Source organism: Odontesthes bonariensis, chromosome 6 (assembly GCF_027942865.1).
Source record: "Odontesthes bonariensis isolate fOdoBon6 chromosome 6, fOdoBon6.hap1, whole genome shotgun sequence".
NCBI classification, from domain to species: Eukaryota; Metazoa; Chordata; class Actinopteri; order Atheriniformes; family Atherinopsidae; genus Odontesthes; species Odontesthes bonariensis.
Window position 1 is genome coordinate 8,447,338 of NC_134511.1, and position 13,699 is coordinate 8,461,036.

Below are 13,699 nucleotides of genomic sequence, written 5' to 3' on the forward strand. Positions count from 1 at the left end.
ATATTTGACCAAAATAACTTCCACAAATCTGAAATCATGTCTTAGCGCAGTTCATTCAAAATATTAAACAGCAAATGGCCCATCAGTGATGCCCAGCTAATAATGACCCTGACAAACCTCTATTATCTGCATCTAAATCCAGTCTCCAAAATCCTCAAACATGAAATAACGAACTTATAACAATCAGCTTTTTGACTTGAAAAACCTACTTAGATAAGAAACAAAATGTCTTCAACCACAAAATAGAAGTCCAGTTATTTTGTTGTTCAATCACATATAAAAACAAAAAAAAAAAAACATCAATAAAACCCACCAATAAAAACCAACATTACATACTATTCAAATACATACCATCACAACGAAAAGCAATTGTACTTTTCAGCACATCTAACTCCTCGAGTCTTGCATCCAATTTCTCCTGCACGGATTTTATTTGGTCGGGCAGGACATCTCTCTGCTCCTGGCTCTTCCTCTGCCTCTCTTTTTTGTATAATAGGTCCAAACACCTTTTAAATGATTCAATCATTTTAAAATAGACATCCTCTCTTGACACCGAACCATCGGAACAAAGGTACTGTAAATAAAAAACAAAAATTTAAGTGTTAAATGAGACAGACTCTTAAGATTATAACATAAAGTACATCCCAGTTTTTCATACTGACCATATAATCCTTCATTTTTACTTTTAAACTGAACATATTGATCACTACATCTAGCATAATGCAGGAGAAATAACACTTTGACTGAAATTAGGACAAATTTAGACCAAAATTAAAGTCTAACATTATTAAAAAAAAGTGAATTTTGAATAATACGCTTCCTTTAATAAAAACAAAACATAGACATACTAGTAGTTAATATCCAAAACTACAGGGAACTTAATAAAATTACATATTTAATGTTCCAAACTACTACTATTTGTGCAGAAGAATGCCCCTCAATCATAACCCGTCCATGCAACTTCTACTTCTTTTCCTTGTCATGTTGCCTTCTCCATCTAACCCTACTTGCTCTGATACTTCATTAGCTGTTTATCAAATTTTCTAAAACAATGTTTCATCTTCAACACCCCCTTTGAACAAAGAAGTTATTGTTCTCTCTATTATTGAGTTTTGATTTGATATAATTAATTATCAAAACATTGTTCCATTGTGCATTTATTCCTCCACTGTTCATATGTCTGTCAGGTTGTGGTGTGGGGAAGGACAAGGATGTGGACTTTAAAAAAAATAATGGCTGATTTATTAACAACAAAAAAAAAAACAACAAAGTATCAACAAAGCGTGGCTTAGCCAGATTCAAAAATCAAACTGAAAAAACAAAAAGGTCTCAACATGGCATGGATTAAATAAATACTTAACTTTGGTCAGAACAGGCATGGCATGAAGGTAAGGTGACAAACATGGCAGGCAGGGAAGACAAGCAAAGAACCAACAAACTGAGAGGGGAGGCAGGAAACTAAATAGGGAGTGAGTGATTGGTGACTGGGTGCAGCTGGAGGGGAATGACACAGGCTAAGTGAGTGAACCTAATGAACAGAGTGCAGGGAAACTAAAACATGGCTAACCTAAAAAATAAACATGGACTGAAACTCAAAACCGTGACCTAAAACATGAAACTGAAAACATAAGTCCATGGGCGTGACAATGTCTGTAGATAATAATAAAAAAAAAAAATTTTAATTCATCTTAGCTCACCTTAAATATCATTCTAAACAACTCGTATAAAATGTCCCATCCCATTAAAACAAACAGACCAAACCCTGCATCAAAAGCTTTATCAACGTGTAGCAGCTCTCGTTATAACACTCCGATATACACCCCAAAACTTTTTCCAAACACTGCAACAAAATAACTACTCACTAATTCTCTGTTTACTTTTTATTGTGATATTTTGCAATGACCAAACAAACATTTAACATATCGCTGCACTTTATGAAGACTCGCTGTAAACTAAACAAACAATTACAACATGGCGAAAGCACAAACTCTTTGGACACCATAAAAAAAATAAGGAAAAAAGTTAATAAACAGATTAAATCGAGTTTTACACCGTGTGTTCCTTCTTCTTCAAGTAACTACTTTCCCATTGACAAAATGGCGTATCGTCCCCCTGTGCTAACTGGCAAAAAAATGGCTAACACAAGAACAACCCGCATACCAACATACTTTTAACAGTAGCAATAGCCGTTCCTACATGCAAAACTGTCAAGGTTGGGTTTAGGGAAGGACACAGATGCGGACTTAAAAAGCAAAACTGGGTTTATTTACAAAAAAACCAAACTGTGACAAAATAAACAAAGGACTTGACTTGGCATGGCATGGCATGGCATAAATAAATAAATAAATAAATAAATACTTAACTTGGAACAACGGGAAGCAAGGCAGGCAGGTCAGGTAGGTAAGGTAAGGAAACATGAATGGCAGGGTAAGCAAACAAAGATCCAAAAACCTGAGAGGGGAGACTGGAAACTACATAGGGACTGGGAGTGTTTGGGGACAAGGTGCAGCTGGTGGGGAATGACAGACAGGTGAGGGGAATGAACTAATTAACAGAGTGAGGGGAAAACCAATGGCAGGACTAAAAACTCAAAATCAAGAATTTGTAATTGTTAATATAAGTGTTTCTTGAACTTCATAGAAGATTACGCGCTGTTGCCCTGTTTGTCCCTGCACGGCGCCTGTCCCACAGTGCCTCAATAGTAAATATTAGTAAATAGTAGTTCAGTGAGTCGAGTTCAGTTGAGTTTAGGCCATTCCCATGTCAAGTAACGTAGCCGGTAGCTACCTATAACGTAGCCGGTAGCTAGCTATAACATAGCCGGTAGCTAGCTATAACTTAACCGTAGCTTGTTCAACTTTGCAGTCCAGTCATGGCGTCAGGCTCGGATACCGGTATACGGTTTGTTGGAGCTGGGCAAAAACAACGCCTGGATGTATGGAGCCATTTCGTTTACAACGCGAAGGACAACCAAACAACCTGCAGAGAAGGTTTATTCTGTACAGTGTTGACTAAAATGACTAAAATTTGACTAAGACTAAAATTGATTTTCGACATTGTGACTAAGACTAAGACTAAATTAAAAAAAGCTGACGAAATTAACACTGGTTGAAACCACATTCACTAACTCCTAATAACCACACATCATATGTTGAATAGCCTTCAAGAAGTCATCGCCAATCATTCGCCACAAAACAGGAAGTGACCGTAACTCCTGTCTGGAAAGTGAGATATCATACCAACTTGAACACGTGCCACTGGTGTCGTACGTATGTGCACTGAAGGTGATTTGGGAAATTCGTCACATGCTCCGCCTGGTAGACAAATGCACGAGCACTCAGGCGGTCGCAAGGCCGAAGCAGCGCTTGGCTGTGAGGGCCGATATCACTGCTCGCAGTTTTAATTTCCTTTAACTTTCATTTTTTTTTTGGTTGAGAAGATGGCTAAAAGACGGAACAGACATCTCAGATTAAATTTGGCTAAATTAGGTTGAAAAGTTTTTAAACATTCAAGTTCAGTCAAAATTTCACCAAAATCGTCAGTAAAAATTGTACTTTAACAGGGACTCTAACGTGAGACTTTCCCATTGCTTGTGCTTCTTATATCTTATTGAGTTGCTGTGATGGAAAATGTATTGCCCCTCCTTAAGAATGTGCTGTGTGTTGTTTTTCTCCATCTTACAAACAATGGGTGCCTCATCTTGTGTTTTTCACATGATTCACACGTGTTTCTCTATAAGGGAAGTTTCCTGTTTGCATCGGCTGCTTGCACAGCTGAGATGGCTAAGTCAGCAAGTAAGTATCTTATCTATCCCATGCACATTTGTCCACTCCACCTTTGTATGTATAAGTACTCACGTAAGTTCAGACTTCTTCAGAGTTGCAGGCTAGCGCTGTTACTGTCCTTCATGAAGCATAATAAACCCGGGAAATGTTGGTGCAGACTCACTGTACTTTGTTTTCCACCACAGTTGCACAACCATTTTGTAACCACAGATATCAAAACATTCTGTCCATCAAAACTATGCTTCTTTAATTATTACAAAGTTTTGCCATTTATAACATCAGTCTAATATGTTATGGTCCCTGATTCAAACTTTAGCTCAAAGGAACCACAACATACAAGACCAGGACAAGTGGTAAGGTTTAAATTAATTTTATTAGAAAGAAACCAAAGTTACCCAAGGAGATGCGAGCCAAAACAAACAAAAGAGAGAGTAGACCACCAACCAGCTACGCAGTGGGCCGTTGGTTGGATCTGGGTTGCTCTCCTAAACTAAAATCCCAAGCCAACTAACCCACATTAAATAAACCGAAAATAGGACTACCGGTTACTCCCATCTCAATTTATAATCAACCAAAGCACAACCCAAAGCAAAAGCAGGACCAGCTGGTGTTGGTGTGGCAGAGAGAAATGGCGGCACTGCCCCCTCTGGCTTCAAACCTCCAGGTGAGCCTCTTCAACTACTCCCAGTGGATGAAGGGAACACAGATTAGCCGGAAATCACAGTGATTAGGCGCACCTTGGCACAAGGGTGTGCGTAACACTATGTGAAGGGCAAGTGTTGTGTACTTCACTTTTCTTATTCTTTTTCTTTACTTTCTTTAATTTCTGTAATAAGGCATAATTGTAGTGGATCCAACATGGATAAACGAAAAGCTACATTAACATATTTTTCAATTAAGCACAAGAAACCTTTTCTCCTTTTTAAGGAGCGCTGGGCCTTGGGGCACCAGAGTGAAACATTGCCTATTTTGCCCCACATTGGAATGTCAAAACAGAGGAAAACCAGAGACAAAGGACAGAAAAGAACCACCAAATGCAGGTCATAACCAGCCGCCATGTGAGGTGTTGATCAAAACCTTGGAGCATAAACTCACTAGGGGGCTTAGACCCCCTTCTGCATTGTCTTGCCTCCCCACAATCAAACCAATCACCTTTGTGTTACCTCTTCTGTCCTGTGGAGTCTTTTTCAACCTGCTGTTATCCAAATTATGTCTCCATAACACATATATAGAAATATTTTCAGTGGATGGACCTGTTTTGCACATAAAAAGTCCAACATAAATTACTCATTGTCTTAATACTGTTACCTGAGAATAGCCGGGCTTGACACCCCGGGGAGTGTCTCAGCTTCCGGTTCTTTTATAGTTAGTAATAGTGTTGAGTGTTTTCTCATTGCAGACTTGACTGATTATAGTATTTTCATTAATAAAATTCATCCTTAGAAATAAATAAATCAAATATGTTCATCAATGAATTTTTCACATCACTTTTTTGATTAAGGTGCATTTTATCATGACAGGAACAAAACTTAACCTCCATTTTTTTATTTTTTGTAACAAAAGACTAAATCAGGATATTCTAGGAGTACGAAGCAAGATGGCTGAAGGTGACTCTAAGCCCAAGCTTATCAAGGGATTCGTGAACAAGAGGCCTGGCAAGCCCTGCACTCTGCTGTTGACAACTGGTGATGGTGACCAGGTGGGATATGTTATCCTAACAGTCTGGAACTCTTGTGAATTATTTGCTGATAGATATAAACAGCTGTTATTCTTGGTAATGGAAAGCAATTAGAAACATCTGCATACTTGGCGGTGAGCGATGCCTCCGAATGGTGACTGCAGCTCCCAGGTGCCGCTGGGAAATAATTACATCATAAGGCTGGGGCTGCAGGACTGCTAGTGATCTGTGAAGAGCAAGGAGGATAGCCCGAAAAGAGTCCCACGAAAAATTCTGTCAGACAAAATTTTCAGACTTTATGACCACTGTCTCCTTCGACTTTTCCTTTCCTTTGAACCAAAGGCAAGCCCCAACATTTTATATTTATTCTATTTGATCTATTCTTTAGTGGCAGTTGCTGAATATACTGTTTCAGTGTATTCCTCCCAAAGAATTCTATCGTTCCGAAAACATGGCCATGACCAAAACTGACAGATGTGAGTACCCATCAATTTATCAATCTCATGTCAGGCACATATACCTTTTCTGCTTGTGTAGAGCGGAAACTACCAGATGAAAAGCAATACATAGCTAATATTTTGATAACTTGAGAGCTCACTGCCCAATGACCATGAATAATTCCAAATTCCCTTTCACTGGGGAAGCAGTTAGGTGAAACACAATATGACCATTTGCCAATCATCTATGTATAGTGCACAGGTGATGGAAGAAAAAGCTATGACTGGTTGAGGTCCTTTGTCAAGACTTCCTGCTTAATGAAAAGGTAATTAAAAAAAAAGTGCAGGCCATAGTTCTGCAACACCTTTATCCTAATTTTATCTTGTATTTTTGTTAGTTATCATTGTAAGATTCTGGATTATTCTAAGTAAATTTGCCTTAAAAAATACGTGTTTTTATTCATCGTGTATGCAAGAGCAACATCTTTAAAGTTCATCCTGTGTTGTGACAAACTAGTGAACCAAAGTGTTTGGAAAACTATGCAGAAAACTGGAAGTTTGCACAGTGTACTTTAAAAATATTCAGTTGGGCATAGGGCTGAACGATTATGGAAAACAATCTAATTGCGATTTTTCACGCCAATATTGCGATTGCGATGTGATATGCGATTACTTTTTAAGGTCTTTGTCTTCTGTATTATTATACAAAGACAAGCAATACATCATACAGTATGGCTAAAACTACATTACATTAATTTTAAACTGTTCTTTCCTGGAAGACAGACCTCTGTTATGCATGATGCATGAATTGATGACTGACATTTTTATTTAACAAAACAGTATATTTGAACATACACAATAGTATATTTTGAGCTTACAAACATCTGAGCATAAAGTGTTGACAAGGAACAAGGAAACACATGCCATGAACCAAACTTCTACAGTAGTACAAATATGGTCTGTACTCACCAAACGATGCATTTGGAAGTTTGTACATAGTCCAGGAGATTATTATTATCAACACAAGCCTGATAGCTTTTCTGCTGCTAAAGCTGCGTCGACGTCACTTCCTTGATCTGGGAGCTTCAATGTAAGATGAGGGTTGATCTACTACTGTAGACAACAAAGTATATGCTATATTCTACATGAATTTTTATGTTGTAGAGTTGTGAATTTATTTTATCAATGGAGAAATTGAGCGGCCTTGCTTTGTTGTCAACAGTAGTAGATCAACCCTCATCTTACTTTGAAGCTCCCAGAAGAGACGTCGACGCAGCTTTAGCAGCAGAAAAGCTATCAGGCTTGTGTTGATAACAATAAACTCCTGAACTATTTTCAAACTTCCAAATGCATCGTTTTGTGAGTACAGACCATATTTGTACTACTGTAGAAGTTTGGTGTCATGGCATGTGATTTTACGGTAATTTTGGAGATACTGCCAGGCAGGGGCGTCTGTAGCTTGAGCAAACATTCGGGGCTGTAGCCCAGACATGAAAATAATTTTTAACGGGGGTCAGGGGGTTTTTCCCCCGGGATTTTTTTTAAAAAAAGGGGGTGTTAAAATGAAAATTTAACACAGTTCATGACCAGCTGCTTAACATGTTGAATGCCGAGCTGTGAATGTTGGCATTCATGTTTTGATAAAATGCCGAGATCCATATATCCAAATGCTGACATTGTGTCTTTGTTAGCCTAATGCACAAGAGAGAGAGAGCGAGCGATTCTGTTGTCAAGAACCTGGGAGCTAATGTGCGCTGTTAGCACTTAAGCACTTCGTGGATACTACTGAAACGTGAAGATTGTGACGACGTGACAAATTTGTTTTGTTTAGATCAACCACTCTCAGAGATCGCATGAAACACCGATGACGGTGTCTTAGCTCTGTGTTTTGGTAACCCAGCTTGACCGTCGGAGCCCAGTCCACTGACAGTAGCTAACAACGCGCTCGGGCAGCCTTCAAAACACAGCCCAAACGTAGCCCGTATTACATTACTGTTGATTGGCATTTAGCAACATAATACTTTACTGCACTACTACAAAACTGTTAGATTTCCCACATACCTTTGAAAAGTGGTCACCGCAGACACGAGCATTTGCAAATTCAGCTCCTCCAGTCTGTAAACGTAGGTTAACTATCCACTTTTTGCGGCGTTGTTCTGTGAGTTTTTTTCCATTTCTCACCTCTATGGGCGATTACCTTCGGTACCCGATAGTAACCCTTTCCCTTCTCTCGGTTAGACCAATTGCTACATCCAAAAACGGCACAAAACTGAGGTATTTTGGGCAAAAAGTGGCAGACAAAACACAGTGTTTTCAATGGGCTCCAGCTCAGGCTGCCCACCACCTGGGTAGAAAAATACGGAAGTGACGTCAAGTGAAACCCTCCTATTAAAGGCACAATGTGCGATTTTTATGTCATTTTGAAGTGTATTGTATACAAAAAACACCTATACATACCATAAGAGTGTGCAGAAATAATCCTACTGGCTTGTCCTAACCAAAGTTTATACGCAGCATAGCTGAGTTTTACTGCAGAATTAGCAGGCTAACTGATAGCGCCGGACCGGCAGTTTTTCTGGCCAGGAGGTGGCGATATAGAGTAAAATCAACCTCCGTTCAACCCCAGGCAGGAGAAGAAATCGCTGGTCTGGCGCTGGCGCTGCCCCCGCCGCCCCCACCCCCACCCCACTCACTCACTCCTCAGAGCAGGTGGAGAGAGCCTAGGCATTGGGCTACGCTAATGCCAATGCTCTGATGGTGACTCAAAGCCAAAGTAGGATAAAATCATGTTTTGCCAATGTCCACAACGTACGGACATTGGACGGGCGGGCCTATGTCACTATACCACCGTTTTGGAAGCAGCAATTTAAAAACGTCATTTAGCTTTGAGTTATGTTGACGTGCCACATCCCTTCACTTCGTTTATTTCGTGTTAGTGAAGTCAAGGTTGAACGCGGCATCTAGGCTATCACCTTTAGCTTGGCTAGCGTTCACTGATAGAAAAGTATGAGGTAGACTAGACTAGTTAGCACCAAAACACTGCCGTAAACTGTCCATCTGTCAGCATCCCCTGGCTGTTCTTTGGGAAATGAATTGTGGTGGTGAGGAATATTAGCTCCAAAACGTAAGTATATTTTCTTGCAATTCATATGTCCTCTAAAAAAAGTGAGGTGGCCTAGCTAGTTGACAAGCCAGTCTATTGAATGATCAAAAGCTATTCATTTGTCACAGATGCTTTTCACGAACCTGCGATTGAAACGCTCTCAGTAGGCGTAACGCTCTCAGCCTCCACTTGTCTCTCTGCCCCCTTTCCCCTGAAAAAATTCCTGATGTCCATCTTAGGCTATTACTTTCAATGTCACCCTCAGACAAAATGGCAAACCAATGTAGAATAAACCCCTTCTGCATGATGGGAAACCTTTATTTGTTATTTTCGCGACAAAATGAATCAACACATGTCCATATTTGGGCATGTCAGAATCCTGCGGTCTGAGCTGGTTACAAAGTTGCATGATGACAGCAGCGCCGCGGTAGTCTATCACCGCTCAAAGTGTGGTCCCGTGACGGAGCTCTCCTTCTTTTTCTTCTTCTTCGTTCTTCTTCTTCTTATTATTATACATATTTTTCTTTATGTCAGTCCAGAGAGATTCGGGGCTGAAGCCCGGAGATTCGGGGCTGAAGCCCCGAATGACCAGGTCTCTCGACGCGCATGCTGCCAGGGTCCGTTAGCGCTTGTAGCCTACTAAGCTATTCGGGATAAGCTAACTCGGCTGATGTTCGGCCAAGATCGGAAAAACTTCGGGTGGGCTACTTGGCTGGATGTCACGGTTCAAATGACCCGGTGAATCTACTCCGGACCATCACTTTCAAACCAAAATAGTCCCACACGACTGATGTGCAGTTCCTCTTTGAAACTAGCATCCCCGCAGGGTCTGGTTCTGTTGAGCCTGAGGCCATTGTGTAGGTTACTGCTTTGCTTGCTTGTCCTCTCCGGTAGACTGTTTCATAACTTTGCTCCCCATGTCACGTGACCAGAGTGCAGCTTCTGTGGTTAGACAATCTCGTTTGATCATATCACATGTTTTACTCGCGCATGTCACGTGAACAGAGTATAATCGCAGCCTTTTTTTTTTTTTTTTTTTTTCTTTTTTTTTTTTTTTAATCGCAGCCTTTGCGATTAGAAAATTGCACTTGGTCATATCGCGATATTATCGCAAATGCAATATATCGTTCAGCCCTAGTTGGGCACAGACTTTTGAAGACGAGCATGATCTGAAACAGTAACCATCAAGACAAAACTGAACAGAGTGGAGTTTATTTGCCATTTGCACAGGCACAGATACAAGCGCATTGGAATTCTTGTGTGTTGTTCCGATTCAAAGTGATTCTTGAAAATCAAAATGAGAAAAAAACAAGGGTAAAATAAGATAAACAAAGTAGACTAATATAAATCAATGTACATTGTACAAGTATATACATATATATGTACATATAAGTGGGCGACTAGTTCCCTGAGATTGAAGATATTACACATGACAGGTTTATGATACGTTGGCGTGCTAAAATAGAGCGCTTTAGAGGTTATTAGAGCCCGGAGTCCAATCTGTTTTGTTGGCTCGTAATGTAGCAACTGCATATTAAGAAGGAACATTCATAAAGTCTTTGGTGATCAGTGTGCATGACAACCAAAAAATATATATAAAAAGGAGTATAGAGCATCAAAAATATCAGTAACACCTGCGAATTGTATCACATTATTTATTGACAAGATAGAATTAGACAGCACTGGCAGTGTCAATACAACAGGTGCCATGTGACAAACCTGTTCAACATTTGTTGAATCTGCAGCCACAGTAAATCCACACTTCTCTATGTTTCACTTTTCACTTAATGCTACTTACAAAGATGGATGTTATATCATTTTGACAAAAAAAAAAGCTGTATCTCTGTCATGAAGAAATGTGCAGCAGTGTAAATCACCTTCCACAGTAAAGCTCTCACTGTTTTGGACAGACGTACTCTACATGTACGTGGACACTCATAAACACATCCACCCACAGATGAAGACAGCAGACATTTGTTATGGTGATAATTAATTCTGTTTCCCTGCAACATAAAAGATCTGTCAGTCTCTGATATTTGATTTAGTCTGAATCCACTCTTAAAGTTTTTCAAATTAACTCTACTCTAACAGAGCCAGGCTGACAAAGAAAAGGCTCACAGAGCCCTTTGAATGAGATCTTTGTAATATGTATAAGTTCCCACAATTGGGCATTTAAAACCAAGCACCAGCAGGGTGATTTGTCAAAAACCTGGCACATCTTTGCATGGTGTGCAGAATCTTTTAGATTTTAAGTCCTTGTCTAAGAGGTTTCACACTGTGCTGAAAACAAATGTAGTAAAGGTGGTCACTTTCAAGCTCATTACTATTGTACAAACAAATGGATTCATTTCCTTTAACATTTAAAAAAGAAGCGAAGGGTAGCTCAAGAATTCTGCACACAGTGCTTTAGTGTGAAACTCAAATGGCTTCAAGCTATCAGAAAATATTTGTTTAACATTTTATGTTACCAGAACAAAAATATACTTCCTGTTTTGTATTGTTGTCTCATAACAAAACTTCCCAAAGCCCTTTACTAAAAATGCCCTAATATGCAGTCAGTCATGCCACAATGTGTCTTTAATTGCGTTGTATATGGAGGCACTGACCTTCTGCACCAACCCTTGTCTCTTTCTAAACAATACAGAGGCTTCAAGAGCCCCAACTGTGCGATGCCTCTGAATTTACCCCAGCTAAAGCATGACTGTGACTTTCCACATACATCAATGTACAGGCCCCCACTGAGCGTGCTCATCAGCTGTAAATACCAGCAGTCTGCGCTGCCGTGGTGAAATGAGCAGGCTGGGAGATCTGACCATGTTGTGAGGTGGCAGCTTTGGCCTGATTGTTAAAGAGTGTGTCCTGTAAGCAGAAGGTCACGGGCCTGATTGGCTCGGCAGGAAATGTGTCCTGACTAGGTGTCCTTGAGCAACACACTGACCCCTGATGTGCACCTAACAGGACTTTGTACACATTTTCCTCATCTGTTAATTTTCCAACATCCTGATTCGCCAAATAATGGCAATGTGCCTTTTATCATGCAACAAGTTATGGAATACACACAAAGTCTACCTTGTACGGCATGAAGTTCATCTTGTTTTTTTATTAGATCTCAAAGAACTGTGAGAATGATTCAAAAATAGACTTTGGTATGGGGTTAGTTAGTAAATGACCTTGTTCCTGCTTAATGTGGTGTCTAATTCCTAGAATAAACTTGTTAGATTATCCTCTCAACTCCTATAACTGAACACCGAGACTGAGATAAAGCTGCATACATACAGACAAACACATGGACACCATTTGCAACAGGAGACATCCGCATGAATTTAGCTTATACACAAACCAAGAGGTAGAAAATGTTGAGGCTGCAGGAGAAACATCACTCTGATCAAGATCTACACAAAAACAACACAGCAAAAACAGATAGGTCAAAATATCTCTACTTCTGCCTCGTATCTGCAGCATGCAAGATAAAGAAGCAGCTTCAACACATAACATTATGTTTGTGCCTTTGTCTCATTGAGCCTGTAATCCCTCGGGCAACAAACAGAAAATATCCGTCAGAACAGATGAACCTGCAGGCCGTGAGTCGCGGCTGTTTTGGCTGGATATGTTGATGCTAGCTGGCGTACCTGTCACAGAAAGCTGCAAGCACAGTTCAAAAACGAGGTGGCTGGTGTCACACGAGTCTGCCGAGCGGCTCTGACGAATATGAGCACAGCAGCACAGCACACTGAGAGCCTCTGTCAGCACTTTCCTAGCCGGATTTTTGTTTATCCTCCGCTGCAGTTTTTTATTTATTTCTTTTTTTTTTACAGGAAGGCTACATGTGTCCTGTTCCATTTTACAGCTAATCTATAAAATTTGGTTCTTTCCTTTTCTACTTTTCGTTTTTATTGCCGTCTTGCTTTGTTTTTACAGCTCGACAGTGTAATTGAGCTCTCATGCCGGATTTGTGTTTAAGACTGATGGGACTCCCTTTGTCTGAACAGTAAAAGGAGGAACCATGAAGTGTCTACAGGTTTAATCATTTTTAGGTCTCATCAGTTCTATACTACTGAGAGTACAGCTGCTTTGTTACATTACAACTCTGTCTGATGGCAGGTTGCAAAACAGTCATGGGGCATTTTATTTATTAATATGAATTCTTGGGGCACAAATTTAATTTTTTTGTAAACATCGACACGAAAAAAAAAAATCAAACATTTAAGCCACAAGACTTTCACCCAGAAGATTAGTGTTCATGTCCCAACAGGAAGCTTAGAAGGACTTAGTCTGTGTTGTCATTCCTCAACAGACACAATTGGTTTTGAACTGATCAACCTGTACCAGACTGCCTGAAAGGAAAAATGTATGAAGAGTCCTTGGAATGACTCACGATCTGCAGCATAGTGTGACATCATCGGGTTCGGATAGAAGACAGAAGCAGCCATATGAACCCTTAAGTGTAACTAAACAAGCTGTTGGCTCAGTTTCCGATGAATGTGGTGAGGGTGATTGGATGAACCTTCACATCACAGATGGACAGTGATCTAAAAAAGAGTTAATGAAAAATGTGGATGCGTGGAATATACTGCCAAGGCCAAACCAGTCACCCAATATCAATCTGACTGAGCCTCAGTCCACATGCTGAAGATAAAATTAAAGGCTGAAGGACTCACAAGCAAACAACAGTGGTAAAAATAACAAGGTTTTTAAG